This window comes from Pinus tabuliformis, chromosome 2_1 (assembly GCF_031772625.1).
Source record: "Pinus tabuliformis cultivar Carrire ecotype Pingquan chromosome 2_1, CPIR1, whole genome shotgun sequence".
NCBI lineage: Eukaryota > Viridiplantae > Streptophyta > Pinopsida > Pinales > Pinaceae > Pinus > Pinus tabuliformis.
Genome location: NC_142299.1, coordinates 344993057 through 345005950, shown reverse-complemented (window position 1 = coordinate 345005950; position 12894 = coordinate 344993057).

Sequence of the window (12894 nt, the reverse complement as noted above, 5' to 3'; positions counted from 1 at the left end):
AGTTATGTGAAATCTCCCACAGTGACCTGATTATAGACTAGTTCAGTAGAGCGAACTTGTACGACGTGCCACGAGTCACTGTTTCGACCTTTGGCTTTGAAAAATATATACAAGAAACTACAATCCGTCCTGTTTCTATACCTTCTTACAAAATTTAAATCCGATGCTCAAAGAGAAAGTAATGAAGATTATCCCCAAGTCACATGTTTGGAATGTAATTCAGGAGTCTACAAAAAGACCAAATTCCTCAGATCATATCTTCGCAAATATAGTGCAAAAAGCTCTGAAATTCGGATCCGAGGTTTAGCTCGTTTTCTTCTCAAATGGTTTTTTTTTTTCTTCTGAAATGTCACAGAAAAAAATTTATATCAAAAATTCCACGATGACCTATTTGGAGCAGCGAAACCCTAAAATCCAGAGCTCTGATACCAAATGTTATGAAACTAGCTCAAGAAAAGATAGAAAAGATAGATGAACGCCTTAGAATTCAGCCTCTTCGAGGGGGAAACCTCCTTTACATTACATAAATGAACAATTATTGGATGATTCAAATGAAAAAACCTCCTTTCTATATATAGGAGTCTAAGGAGTCACAATATAACCCAGCCGACCTAACAATAATAATATAAAGCCACAAAATAACAATAGAGGGATTCTATGGGGCGCAATAATAACAATATGGGGATAATAGGGGCACAAAAATATTAATAAGGGATGCAACTACAATAGTAATGTGGTAATCACTAGTATTATAGGGACCCAACAGAACTACAAGAGTTGCAAGTTCGCACTCCACAGACTGGCACAGTGTCCACCAGCCTCGCGATCAACACTTCAGCTGCCGAGGAGATGTTGTGCACAAGGGTGACCAACATGGTACTACTACCTGATCAGGTGCTCACTACAAAAAATGAGGTCGATAGCCTAGGGTTAGCAGTATGAAAGGGGTAGGGTTGAACATGGCTTCGCTCCCTTGAGAGACACTCTACCTCTTATAGGATGGATTCAGCATGGAACTCAGGCCCCAGGAGAGTCATGCTCTGTAGGTGATGAGCGAGCAGCACATCAACATTGAGTAGTTGGGCCTGCAGCACAATGAAGAAATATAAAAAAATAAGAAGATGATTTAGGTTGTGGAGGAAGCCTGCCAAATGGTCTCGGAGCTGAACATTCAAGTAAAAGAACTGGTGGAGGTGCATGTCTGCAAATTGGCCACAGGGGTGCGCAACACTCAAGTAGAAATGGCCAGGGTTTAACTGGAGCTAAACCTACAGATTACAAAACTGTAGTTGAAGGCTTAACCTTCAACTCCACTGGAGATTAGGGAACAATGTACCACTGTTGTTACAACAACAATGGCGGCAGTTGACAATGCAGTGGGAGACTGCATGCAATTGTTTCAATAGTCATTCGAGGTCCTAACTATTGGGTTGTCTTATATTCTTTCCATGACTATCCCACATAATTAACCAAGGGGTTAGAGGGGGGGCAGAGTGCCCCCCCTATTCGGGGGGTTTGAGGGGGGTGGGTAGCCCCCCTCTACGGGGTCCATGGCAGCGCCCTGGGGAATTTTTTTTTTAGACCCTATGTTAGGTTTGGTGGACCTACCTATAGTTTTGTGCATGGTTTCACACATGGTTTTGGATGTGATGGTTTTCAGTCCATGGTTTTGGACGCGATGGTTTTCGGTCCATGGTATTGGATGCTTCGATATGTATAAATATGTATTGTAACATTGAAAGGAACGTAATGAAAAATCAATCTGGTAGTCCTGGTTTTTGGATCTAGGGGAAATCTCTTTGTATATGTGTTTTATGTGTTATGCTCTTGCATTTTTTATTTTCTGTTCTTAGAATTTTTATGTAGGTAATTTCTATACGAGGTTAAAACCTACATTTGGTATCAGAGCTATTTTGGCTTCAAGGGGATGCCTTTGTTGCTAAGGGGTTTTGCTCGGGCCTGTCGTAGACCCTGTTCAGTGGGAGATCTATGGGATCGATTCTGGTGGTGAAAGAAGATGGTGAGAAGTGGAAAGTTAGAGATCGAGAAATTTAGAGTTTTGAGTTGTGGAAACTCAAGATGGAGTATCTGTTGGTAGATCCAAGCATTAAATCAACGGGAGTGTCCGATGAAGAATGGAAGAAGTTGGATCAGAAGGCAAAGAGCACAATATGATTGTGTGTCTTAGATTCAGTATTGTTGAATGTATTAGGGGAAGCTACGGTGAAGGCTTTGTGGGACAAGTTAGGGACTTTGTACCAATCTAAGTCTCTAGTGAATAAACTACTCCTACAGAAAAAGCTGTATAACCCGAGGATGAAATATGGAGACTCAGTGACAGAGCATCTGAACGCATTTAATATTGTGGTAAGTCAGCTATTATCTGTTGATATTAAAATTTCAGATGAAGATAACTGCATCAGTTTGTTGTGTTCTCTACCAGATTCGTGGGATAGTCTGGTTATTGCAATAGGTAGCAATGCAACTGCCTTGCAGTTTGATGAAATAGTCTCTTCCTTCCTGACGGAGGAGATGAGACAAAAATATATGGAGAGCCAGAATAGTGATGCCTTGTTTGTACCAGGATGGTCCCAGAACAAAAAAAAAGAAAAAAAGTCATTGAGTGGGAGATATAAATCTAGAGGGAGATCTAAATCTCTAGGAAAACCTATAAAGGTGGGTTTCTCGAAATGTGGAAAGGAAGGGCACTACAAAAGGGATTGTAAATCTAAAGCTCCTGACAAAAGAAAGGGATCTGATAATGCTCCTTCTATAGAGGTGAAAACCACCTCAGATGAAGGTGGGGATGTGTACTTGGCCTCTTCAAGTACACATGTAGATCATGAGGCATGGTTGATTGATACAGGTGCATCCTTTCACTTCACATCCCATAGAGAGTGGTTCTGTGAGTATGAGAAATATGATGGTGGTGATGTCCTCTTGGAGGATGACAGGAAGGCTAGAATCATTGGTCGTGGAAAAGTAAAGTTGAATTTTCAAGGTGGAAGGGTTATAACACTTCTGGGTGTTTTGTATATTCCTACCTTGGCGGGAAATCAGGTTTCTGTAAGCAAGCTGGATGATGCAGGTGTAAAAATAGTGTTCGAGAAGGATACCTGCAAGATGGTTTGGGGAGCACCGGTATTGATGCAAGGAGTTTGAATTGGAACTCTGTACAATCTTCAAGGTAGCACTCTTGTTGATGGGTGCAATAGTTCTATGGTTCCTGAAAGTGGAGCAGAAGATCTAGTGGTTTCTGGAGAGAATACCATGCTGTGGCATCAAATACTTGGACATATTGGAGAAACGGGCCTTCAAATACTTCATGGTAAAGGTATGGTAGAAGGTATGAATAATAGCTCTTTGGATTTTGATTTCTATGAAAATTGTGTATATGGGAAGCAGAATCGGGTGAGTTCCCCCTCTGGTGGTAAGAGGGCGAAATGGATATTAGAGCTTGTGCACAGTGATGTGTTTGGACCCGTGAAGGTTCCATCACTGGGTAAGTCTATGTACTATGTATCATTCGTAGGTGACTTCTCAAGGAATACATAGATATATTTCCTTAAGAAGAAATCTGAAGTCTTTGATAGGTTTAAAGAATTTAAGGCTGTGGTGGAAAACTAGACACAAAAGAACATAAAGGTGTTGAGGTCAGATAACGGTGGAGAGTTTTGAAGCAAGGAATTTGAAGAATTCTATAAGAAGTGTGGTATAGCACGATAGAAGACTACTCCATACACACCTGAGCAAAATGGAGTTACAGAAAGAATGAACAAGACGTTGATGGAAAGGGCAAGAAGCATGCTCAATGGTGTCAAATTAGGACAATAATTTTAGGCTGAGGTGATGGAGACAACATGTTACCTGGTCAACAGATCACCTTCATCGGCGTTGGAGGATAAGACTCGACAAGAGGTATGGACTGGTAAGAAACCCTCTCTTTCACATCTGAGGATATTTGGATGTGATGCATATGTACATGTTCCAAAGGAGAAAAGAACCAAGTTGGATAGTAAATCTGAAAAGTGCATCTTTATTGGGTATAAGGATGGTTTAAAGGGTTGTAAGCTTTGGAACCCAGTAACAAGGAAGGTTGTGTACAACCTGTTAGGTTCCTATACCAATAGGTGTCATATTTCATGATTGACTGTGGAAATGACAAATATGATCATCCTTTCCATGCTGCAAAGATTCCATATTTTAAAAAACCAAAAAATTCAAAAAATGTAAAGAGGGTATGCCCTAAAATAAAAATCAAAGGGCAAAAAGAATGAATTGGTCAAGAAAGAAAGAAAATGAACCCCAAAGAAAAAACCAGGAAAGTGTGCTAGTCAAAATCCCACTACTATCCTATTTTTGCAAAGAAGTTTAAAAATATGCAATCAGTGACTTCTGTCACACTTGATGGATGGCCCAACTGCTCAATCTTGGCCAGTCCATGTTTAAATTTCTTGTTTTAGCATTAGAGAATAAGGTCTGTTCAAACAGTTTAAGATTGGTAGATCAGTAGTTAGGTAGAGAACCAAGGGTGCTCAACAACTAAATCTGAGCCCCTGGAAGAGATAAGGGCAGACTTAGATAGGAGGATAGCTAAAAGAAAACAAAATAAAGGGTTTTCTAGTTCAAATGCACCCTGGAAAAAGAGAAAAAAATGTTAGGTGTATTAGGCTGGGTAGGCAATTGGATGTTTCAGAAGCAAGTTCATGAATAGTTTTGTCTTTTCTGTGACCTATCTCATGGCTATCACAGGTACCATGGAAAAGTGGCTGCAAAGCAGTTGGAGCATGACTAATTTCCCCTCTCATTTCCCCAAGAACACTTACTAAAATCCCTTCAAGGAGAGTGAGATCTGCTCAATTGTCCTAGTTTATTTCATTTTATGAGGAATACTAAGTAGAACTTTGTGTTTACTTAGCCAAAACAAGCCACATTTCTTGTGTAAAAGGACCCTTCCATTTCCCTTTTATTTCCCTAAAAACCTAAGTTTTTACCTCATGAACTTAGTGTTCTCCATTCATAAAACCATATTAACACATTAACTTATTGTATAGCTCCCATATAATATTCCCTGCCCCTATTATACATAAAATACATAAAACAACCCCAAACTTTATAATATCCCTTGGGCTTATTAAAGCCATATGTCAATATTTTGGGGGTCCAAGGTTTACCAGAAACCTTGTTGACAACCCTCCCTGCACACATATAACCATGGGATTTAATTAATGTTTGGTTGATTAAATAACCAACCCGCAAAACCCAAAATTGAATTACACTGTAATTCTTCGCAAAAACCTTAAAAAACGATGGAATAACATGGCGGGTCCCATATATTACCCCTTCGCCTGTTTATCATGCCACCAACTGTTGGATTTGATTCCCTAGATCAGACAGCCCACATGCATATCGCAAGCCTTCATATGCCGAACGATAACGCCTGGGGGATGGGCAGTATTTCTGTCGTACAAAGGACACGCGGCAGGCGCCCGGCATGATCGCTGCCCCCCCTGCCAATACCACTATGGCCCAAAAGTGGTGCGGGGGCCAAACCGCTTACCGCCTATGCCCCCTCCGTGCCAACGTCACCCTCACGTCATCAGACATGTCATCTGCCACCCCGCCTCTGTATCATCCGCTGTGTTCGCCACGTCACTGCTAAGTCTACCTCCGTACCCGGCTATACGACAAAATCAATACGTCATACTGACGTCACACAACCAAAGCGCGCCGAAACCCGCCAAAACCAAACTTTTTGTCAAATTGGCGTGAAAGGGGCGTTTTTGTCCATTTTTGTTAGTTTGTTCTATGCGATGTGTTCATGTGATTTTCAACCGAAATACCTGTTGCATTGCATAGTCCGCCATCCAGCAAACTCTAGCCTGCAAACCAGTCTTCAAGCTCGGCCCACCACCTGCATTTTTCAAAGAGCACCCATTGAAGCAGGTATTTACTCAATTCCTTCCGAACCATGTGTATTTCCGCTTTTTCTCTGAGTTAAATCCGTGAAACCAAAAGTTGTGCAAATCCAGTCTATAGCTCTTGAGAAATATACCATAGCTATCCATGTTTTTCACTTTATTTCCAACAAAACAACCTGTTCTATCCATTTTTTCGCAGAAAACTAGAGTTCCATAACTAAAAACAAAGTGCTGCTCCCAAACCTCTGCATTTAAACATCTGTTCGGCCCATTTTTTCTGAGAAATTTCTCAGAATGTGACTCCCTCAGCAAATTTACCCGTTTAGCTAAAGTTCAAGCTCATTTCGGCCTGCAATTCCCATAGAAAGAACCCAAAAGCACTGTTTTACCTATTGTTGCTGTGAAAAAACTCAAAATTTCAAATTAAATAATCACAGAGGGTTGAAGAATGGAACCTCTAGTAGCCCTCAATGTTGCCCCCTTGAATGCACCACACAAGGAGCTGGAATGGTTGCCCTTAGCTGATAGGGACTTCCAAATACAAGACTTAATGGGTATCAAAGACCATCTGCAAACATTTTGTGAAATGATAAACAACTACCTAAATAAGAATGATCTTTATGGCATATGGGAGTCCAACTTGCCCATATATTATCTTCCATCAGTCAATGTATTTCCAAATATAATCCGCTTGTGTTGTGCTAACTATGAGCCTACTCAAACAGCAGTCATGTCCCCAAATGGCACTGTCCTGTTCTATATCACTCCTGACTCAATCAATGAGATGTTACATTTCAAGCCTAATCAGCCTCTGGCTCTTCTATCTATGAAACATTTGCTAGACCAAGGCTCCAAACTATCCTCTCCAGAAATAGGTCGAATTGCCAAGTTATTCATGAGCCCAGACTCCCAGTCCAGAGACTCACCTCCTTTTCTCCAAGTCTATTTCAATGAAGTTGGGAGAACTGTTATTGACATGATATCCTATGTCCTGGGTTTTAGAACAAGTGAGTATGTTGATGAAACCATTCTAGCTCTGATGTCTATATTTATTCCAGGATACCCTCTTGCGATCAAGTTTGACTTTGCTGCCTTCATTAGCAAGAAAATCCATGAACAATTCATGAGCCTAAATAGAGAAGGGTTTTTCAAGTATACAACATATATATATCATCTGTTCTTATACTATCAAACAGATAGTTTTCAGTTCCATGTCAAGAAATTGGATGCAAAAGGAGAAAGGAGATCTGTCATATTTTGGACCCTAGCCTTCCATATAGTCCATAGTTCTCCTTATACTTATTGTGAGTTCATTGATCTATTCATATACCCAGTCTCATCTCTGCTGATGAGAAGTCCCCGTCCCAGACTCTCAGCTGAAATGCAGAAAATCTTGCAGCTGTCCAAAAGCTATAAAATAGGTGACTGGTACTTTTACCAAAATCACACAGAGATCAGGATTTATGGCTGTGAATTGTGCCCCTACAAGCTACCAAAGTATGTGCCTATGAGACTTTTTGCCCTTGAATACTTTAGGAAATTTATTAGCTTAGATTTGACTCATTTTTATGATGCCAAGAAAAAGCCTCAGATAAAGCTAAGAAACCAACTAGGCCCCCTCATCATTAATAGAAAGGAAGGGTGGAAAGATGTTGAAAAGATATTAGGTGAGCAGCTCAAACTGAAAAGGAGTCTTTGGTCGGTACCCTATGACCCAAAAGGATTTATCCATGATAGAAAGACAAAATATAGGCTATCTGGCTATGAACATTGTAGAATCCTTGATATAGAACAGTATGCCAATCAAGATGAATGGGTAGAGGGCACATTGGTAGAACAGATTACTGAGGAAGAGAAAATGGAGCAGGCAATGAAAGACGTTGAAAAAAACTCTTGACCTGGACTCTTTTGGACAGGTCTCTTTCAAATTGCCTCAACACATTGGAGCAGGCACATCATCTGTTACAACTTCACAACAACCTACCCAAGAAAATACTCCACCTGCAGGGACATCCAAAGTCAAAGAAGTGCTGCATTCAAAGCAAAAAGAAATGACAGATCAGACAACATCATCACAACAACAAGGCCAAGGGAAAATTCCTCCTGCCCATACCCATGCACCAGAGATACCAGCATTGCAGACTCCTCTCAATGAGCAGAAGGGCAGAAAAAGGGACCGGGAAGAGGCCACACCCATAAGTGGGCCAACAGAGCAGCCAGAAGCAAAGAAACAGAGAGTGTATCCTCTACCTGAAGAGGAAGTTATATAGGATATCATTGAAAGTCCGAGAAGTGAAAGGGTAGCCAGCCCACTAACTTCCCCAGTGATAGAATCACCTACCAGTTCTCATGGAGAGCAGTTTGGAAAACAACCTAGTATGGAAATTTCATCAGCACGGCCACAAAGCAAACAAAGTTATGATATTAAGAGGCCACTCATGGACATCAAAGCACAAAATGAGCCAATAATAATGCATCTTTACGATCAGTTCCTCAAAATGACTCCTGCCAAACAACAGAGATTGATGTCTGCATATGATATCAAGGAAGGAAAATTGATCTTGAGTCATTTCAAGCCCACAGTGCAGTAGCCACAGTCAGCTGCCGATTATATTAGAACAAAACTGCAGGCTCTTGCCAAAGACATTCACCCTTTAGACCAGGTTGAGCTGCACAAACAAACCGGTGAAATGGTCTATTCCACTTTGGCAAACAAAGCCATACAAGCTCAACAATTGCAGAATTCACTAAACAATACGTCTGCCCAATTAGAGTTGGAAAAGGCATCCTCTCTGGCTAAGGACAACAGGATGAAGTCCTTGGAAGAAATCATCATTGAGCTAGGATGTAATCCCAAGGACCCTAAGGCAATAAAAGCACTAATAAAGAAAAATGAGGATGACATAGCCGCCCTCAAGAAGCAGTTAAAACTGCCAGTTACATGCATCCGTAGACCACAGAGACAGTGAAAGAAAAAAAAGAAGAAGACATGATGGACTTGTTAATAAAAATGAATCAAAGGCTAAGTGAAATAGAGCAGGCTTTGGAGAAAGCATTGCAGGCAAAACAGGGAGAGTTGGCCTCTCAGCCATCTCAAACAGCCCCAATAGCTACAACTGCTCCTCCTACAACAACAACATCAGTCCCTCCCACTGCCCCAGCATCGACAATAGGTACATCAGCCACAGATACTTACGGAGCAGCAACAATAGTACCAGATACCAGCATGAGCATGGAAAAGATGATGAAGGAAATAAAAGAATTAGAACTCCAAATGGCAGGGCTAAAGGAAGCTAAAGAAAAACTGGCCAAGTTAGAGGTGAGCTATGATAAATCTAAAATAACTGTGGTTGAGAAAACAAGAGAGGTAAAGGGCTTGGAAAATAAGGTAAAATCCTTGGAGAAAGATCTTACTCTTCATAAATCTATATCAGAAATCAAAACAATTTTGTGGACTGAGATTGGCTAGTCCATCACTGATCAATGGAGATCAATATAGACTATCCATGAGCAAATTGAATTGATAGAAATAGCCCGAGTGGAGATTCAGAAGGCCAGAGCATTATTGAAAAACATGCCCGAACAGGCCAATAGACTAAATTATTTTTTGAATACTCATACCAGAGAGCAACTAGCAACTCTAGATATTGGGGACAAAATAGGTGCCATTTTGACAGTTAAAAAGGTGCTGACTATGAAGAATTTTGTACAAAATCTGGAGAGAAAGTGTCAAAAAATGCAGATAGAAATAAATGATTTTACAGAAAAGTTTACAGTCTTGCAGCAAAGGGGTCTACCCAGTTTGTTAACCAGCAATTAGAGGCTATTGACACATGAACAATATGCTCACAGGGTGAATACATATGTTTCCAATCAGATCACAGCATCATCAAGCACTTCAGAAGACATAGTACCTCCCTCTGGACAAAACTTATATGACAAGTTGGAAAATCTGTTCTATATTGAGCATGAAATAACACATCTTTTTGAAGTCCAACCCAATTTCTATAGGTATACTGAAGCTGATGAAATACTGATAAAACTACAAAGACACCAGTTGCCAACAGACCAATGGTGGCAGAGCATGTTAGAGATTTTACCAATGTAATTTTAGTTCTCTTTTTTTTTTGATCATCTGCATTAAATCAAATTCAATGCACGTGCCACCTATCAGAAAAATGAAAACAACAGAGGAAGGAATTCATGCCAAAATGCATTAAAGCAGAATCAGGCATAGATGAAAGGGCCAGGACAGCAATGTATAAACGCAAATTAAAGAGACAGCTACCAGCCGACTTGTTGAGTTAAAAAGTCAAATATAGCAGACCACCTAAGGCAGCCAGTACAACGGAAGTTACTCCTACATTCATTGCGCTCTGTTTTCAATGTCATTTACTTCCTTTGAAGAAGTAGATGGATAAAGTTATTGCTTGATATTTTCTCCATGAGATATTTTGTAACTATTTTTGTATAAATACCTCCGCTAGAGATGTATTGGGGGTTGGTTGGTGAATATCATTCTGGACTTGCGCTGTAAATTTTTAAAACTCATCTGAATAAAGATTGCTGAAATGCTTTGTTGATGAACTTTCTGGTTATGGAATTAATGGCAGAAGCCCATGTTGCAGAATTCTTGGATTATCTCATGGATCAATAAGTTTTCTAACTCATGTTTTACTATTTCTATGTTTTATATATCATCTAGGTATCATGTTCTAAATCGCAGGAAAAAAGAATAGCCCAGAATTTACTTTACTGTACTCTATGTTCAATTCCTGTCATTTTTTATGTTTTCTACAGGACTAGCATAGGCAGGAATTCTTGACTGCTCCCGTCTCCCTGGTTCTTACACTCTGAATATAATTAAGGAATTCTTAATTGCTCCTTGGTAATATTTATTCATTTTCCCTCTGCTAGCATAATGAAATATCCTTAATTGCCTTTCATTCCCTGACACCATTTCATCTTATTCCAGCTTGAAGATTGTTCCATGTTTAATTAGCTTGCTCTGTAGTTCCTCCTTTTGCCAAAGAAACCATACCCAAAAGTTTATTTTCATTTGACTCCATTAACCCAATGGTCTGAACTTCTCATACTTTGCAGCCCTGTTCTATTGAATGTCACCATCCAAACATCAAACAAATACTTGCACTTCATAACTAGGCTAACATATAGCAAAACAAAGCTAAAACATAAAGAGAGAGCCATCTCTATCTGCAGATTGGCTAGAATCTGCATCTAAAAGAATGGTTAGTGGTTACCTCGGCCGTATTCCCTTTTCCACTGCTTTTGGGGAACAACCTGAGTGATAACATCATTGGCGACTCCACTGGGGACCTGAATGACTGTGTTTGTTACTGCTGTCTACTTTCTAAAGCTACAGATGGAGCCTGAAGTCAGCCAGGTAGCCTTTGAAACTGTCTTTGCTATGCAATTACAGGAGTAAATAAAAGCTGCTTTAATCTATCTCCAGTATAGCTTTAGGCTTTAAACAACTGTCTCAAAATTTGATCAGTTTCCTCTTATTTCCAAAAAAATCTTCAGGAAAATTCAAGGCTCTTACAATTTATATTTTCCTAGAAAGATATTGTCAAAAGCATCATTCTTCAAATATTTCCAGAAAATACCAAAAATAGATTTAGAAGCTGGCTCCAAAGAAGAAAACTCGTTACACTAGATCAAATCCAGATCCCAATCCTCCAGCTATTTTTGAAAATCCTAACTTGATCTCTAAGAACCTTAGAAGACAAGAAAGTCTAGAAAATTCTGCTGATTTAAATCTTGATATACTTCAGCAAAACCTTACCCAATCACCTCCTGGAAAAGCAGCAGTCCTTTCTACTATTGCTGCAGCTTCTTCTAGTTCACCATCATCACTTCAAAGCACTTTTTCCACTCCTCCATCCACTATGTTTACCTCAACTGTTATCCCTCTGCTTCCAGCTGTCCCGTTTATACCTGTAAATATGGAAAACCGTTATGCTCCTCTGCAATTGCCTGTAAATCCAGGGGCTATACCTCAAGATTATCAAAGCAAAATTACATATTTTGATGGTACTGGCTCCTATACAGCCCAACAACACACCAAGAAAATGATGGACTATTTTGAGAATTATGAAATTGATGACAATGATGTCAGGATGAAAATTTTTGTTCAAAGCTTAACCAGTGATGTAAGGACCTGGTTTAGGGCGCTCGATGCAAACACAATTGCTGATCCAGATGCCCTTTACCAAACCTTTTTGAACAGATGGGAAAAGAAGAAGGACCCATTGCATATCCTATCAGAATATGAAAGCTTAAAAAGAGTCCCACAAGAAATTGTCCAAGACTATTCTGCTAGATTCAATAACGTCTACAATGCTATTCCTCAGAACCTTAGATCCCACCTGACTTAGCCTTGATCAAATTCCTTGATGGATTTGATTCCGACATGGCATATCAACTAAGGGAAAGTGCTCCTCCAAGCTTAGAAGATATGCAGAGCATAGCTGTTTGTGTAGAGGCCAATCTGATCTCTAAAAGAGCTCGAGCAAGAGTTGAAAGAAAGACTCCCTTCAAAGAAGAGCCTTCTGCATTTGAGCAAAAACTAGATGCAATTATCAAAGGAATGGATAGACTGGGTGATAGAGTGGAAACCATTGAGAGGAAATCCTCTTGGGAAGGTCAACCAAGTAACACCACTAGAAATCCAAACTTTAGAAAAAATCAAAATCCTAACACCGGAAAGGCTGGCCCTGATTAGAATATCAGACCTCGATTTCAAGAGAACTATGTCGAAGCTTCAACCTCTAGTGAGCCAACAGAGGATACTCAAATCAACCTAATGGGCCTAAATAGTGAACAACAAATCTTTTTAACACAAGATGACCACGAAGCTCATAATTTCAACCAATTTCAAACCAAATCCGGTGAATCATTTGATTTTAGAGAAGGATATGATGCAGTTGTCTATGAGGTTCATAAACAATAC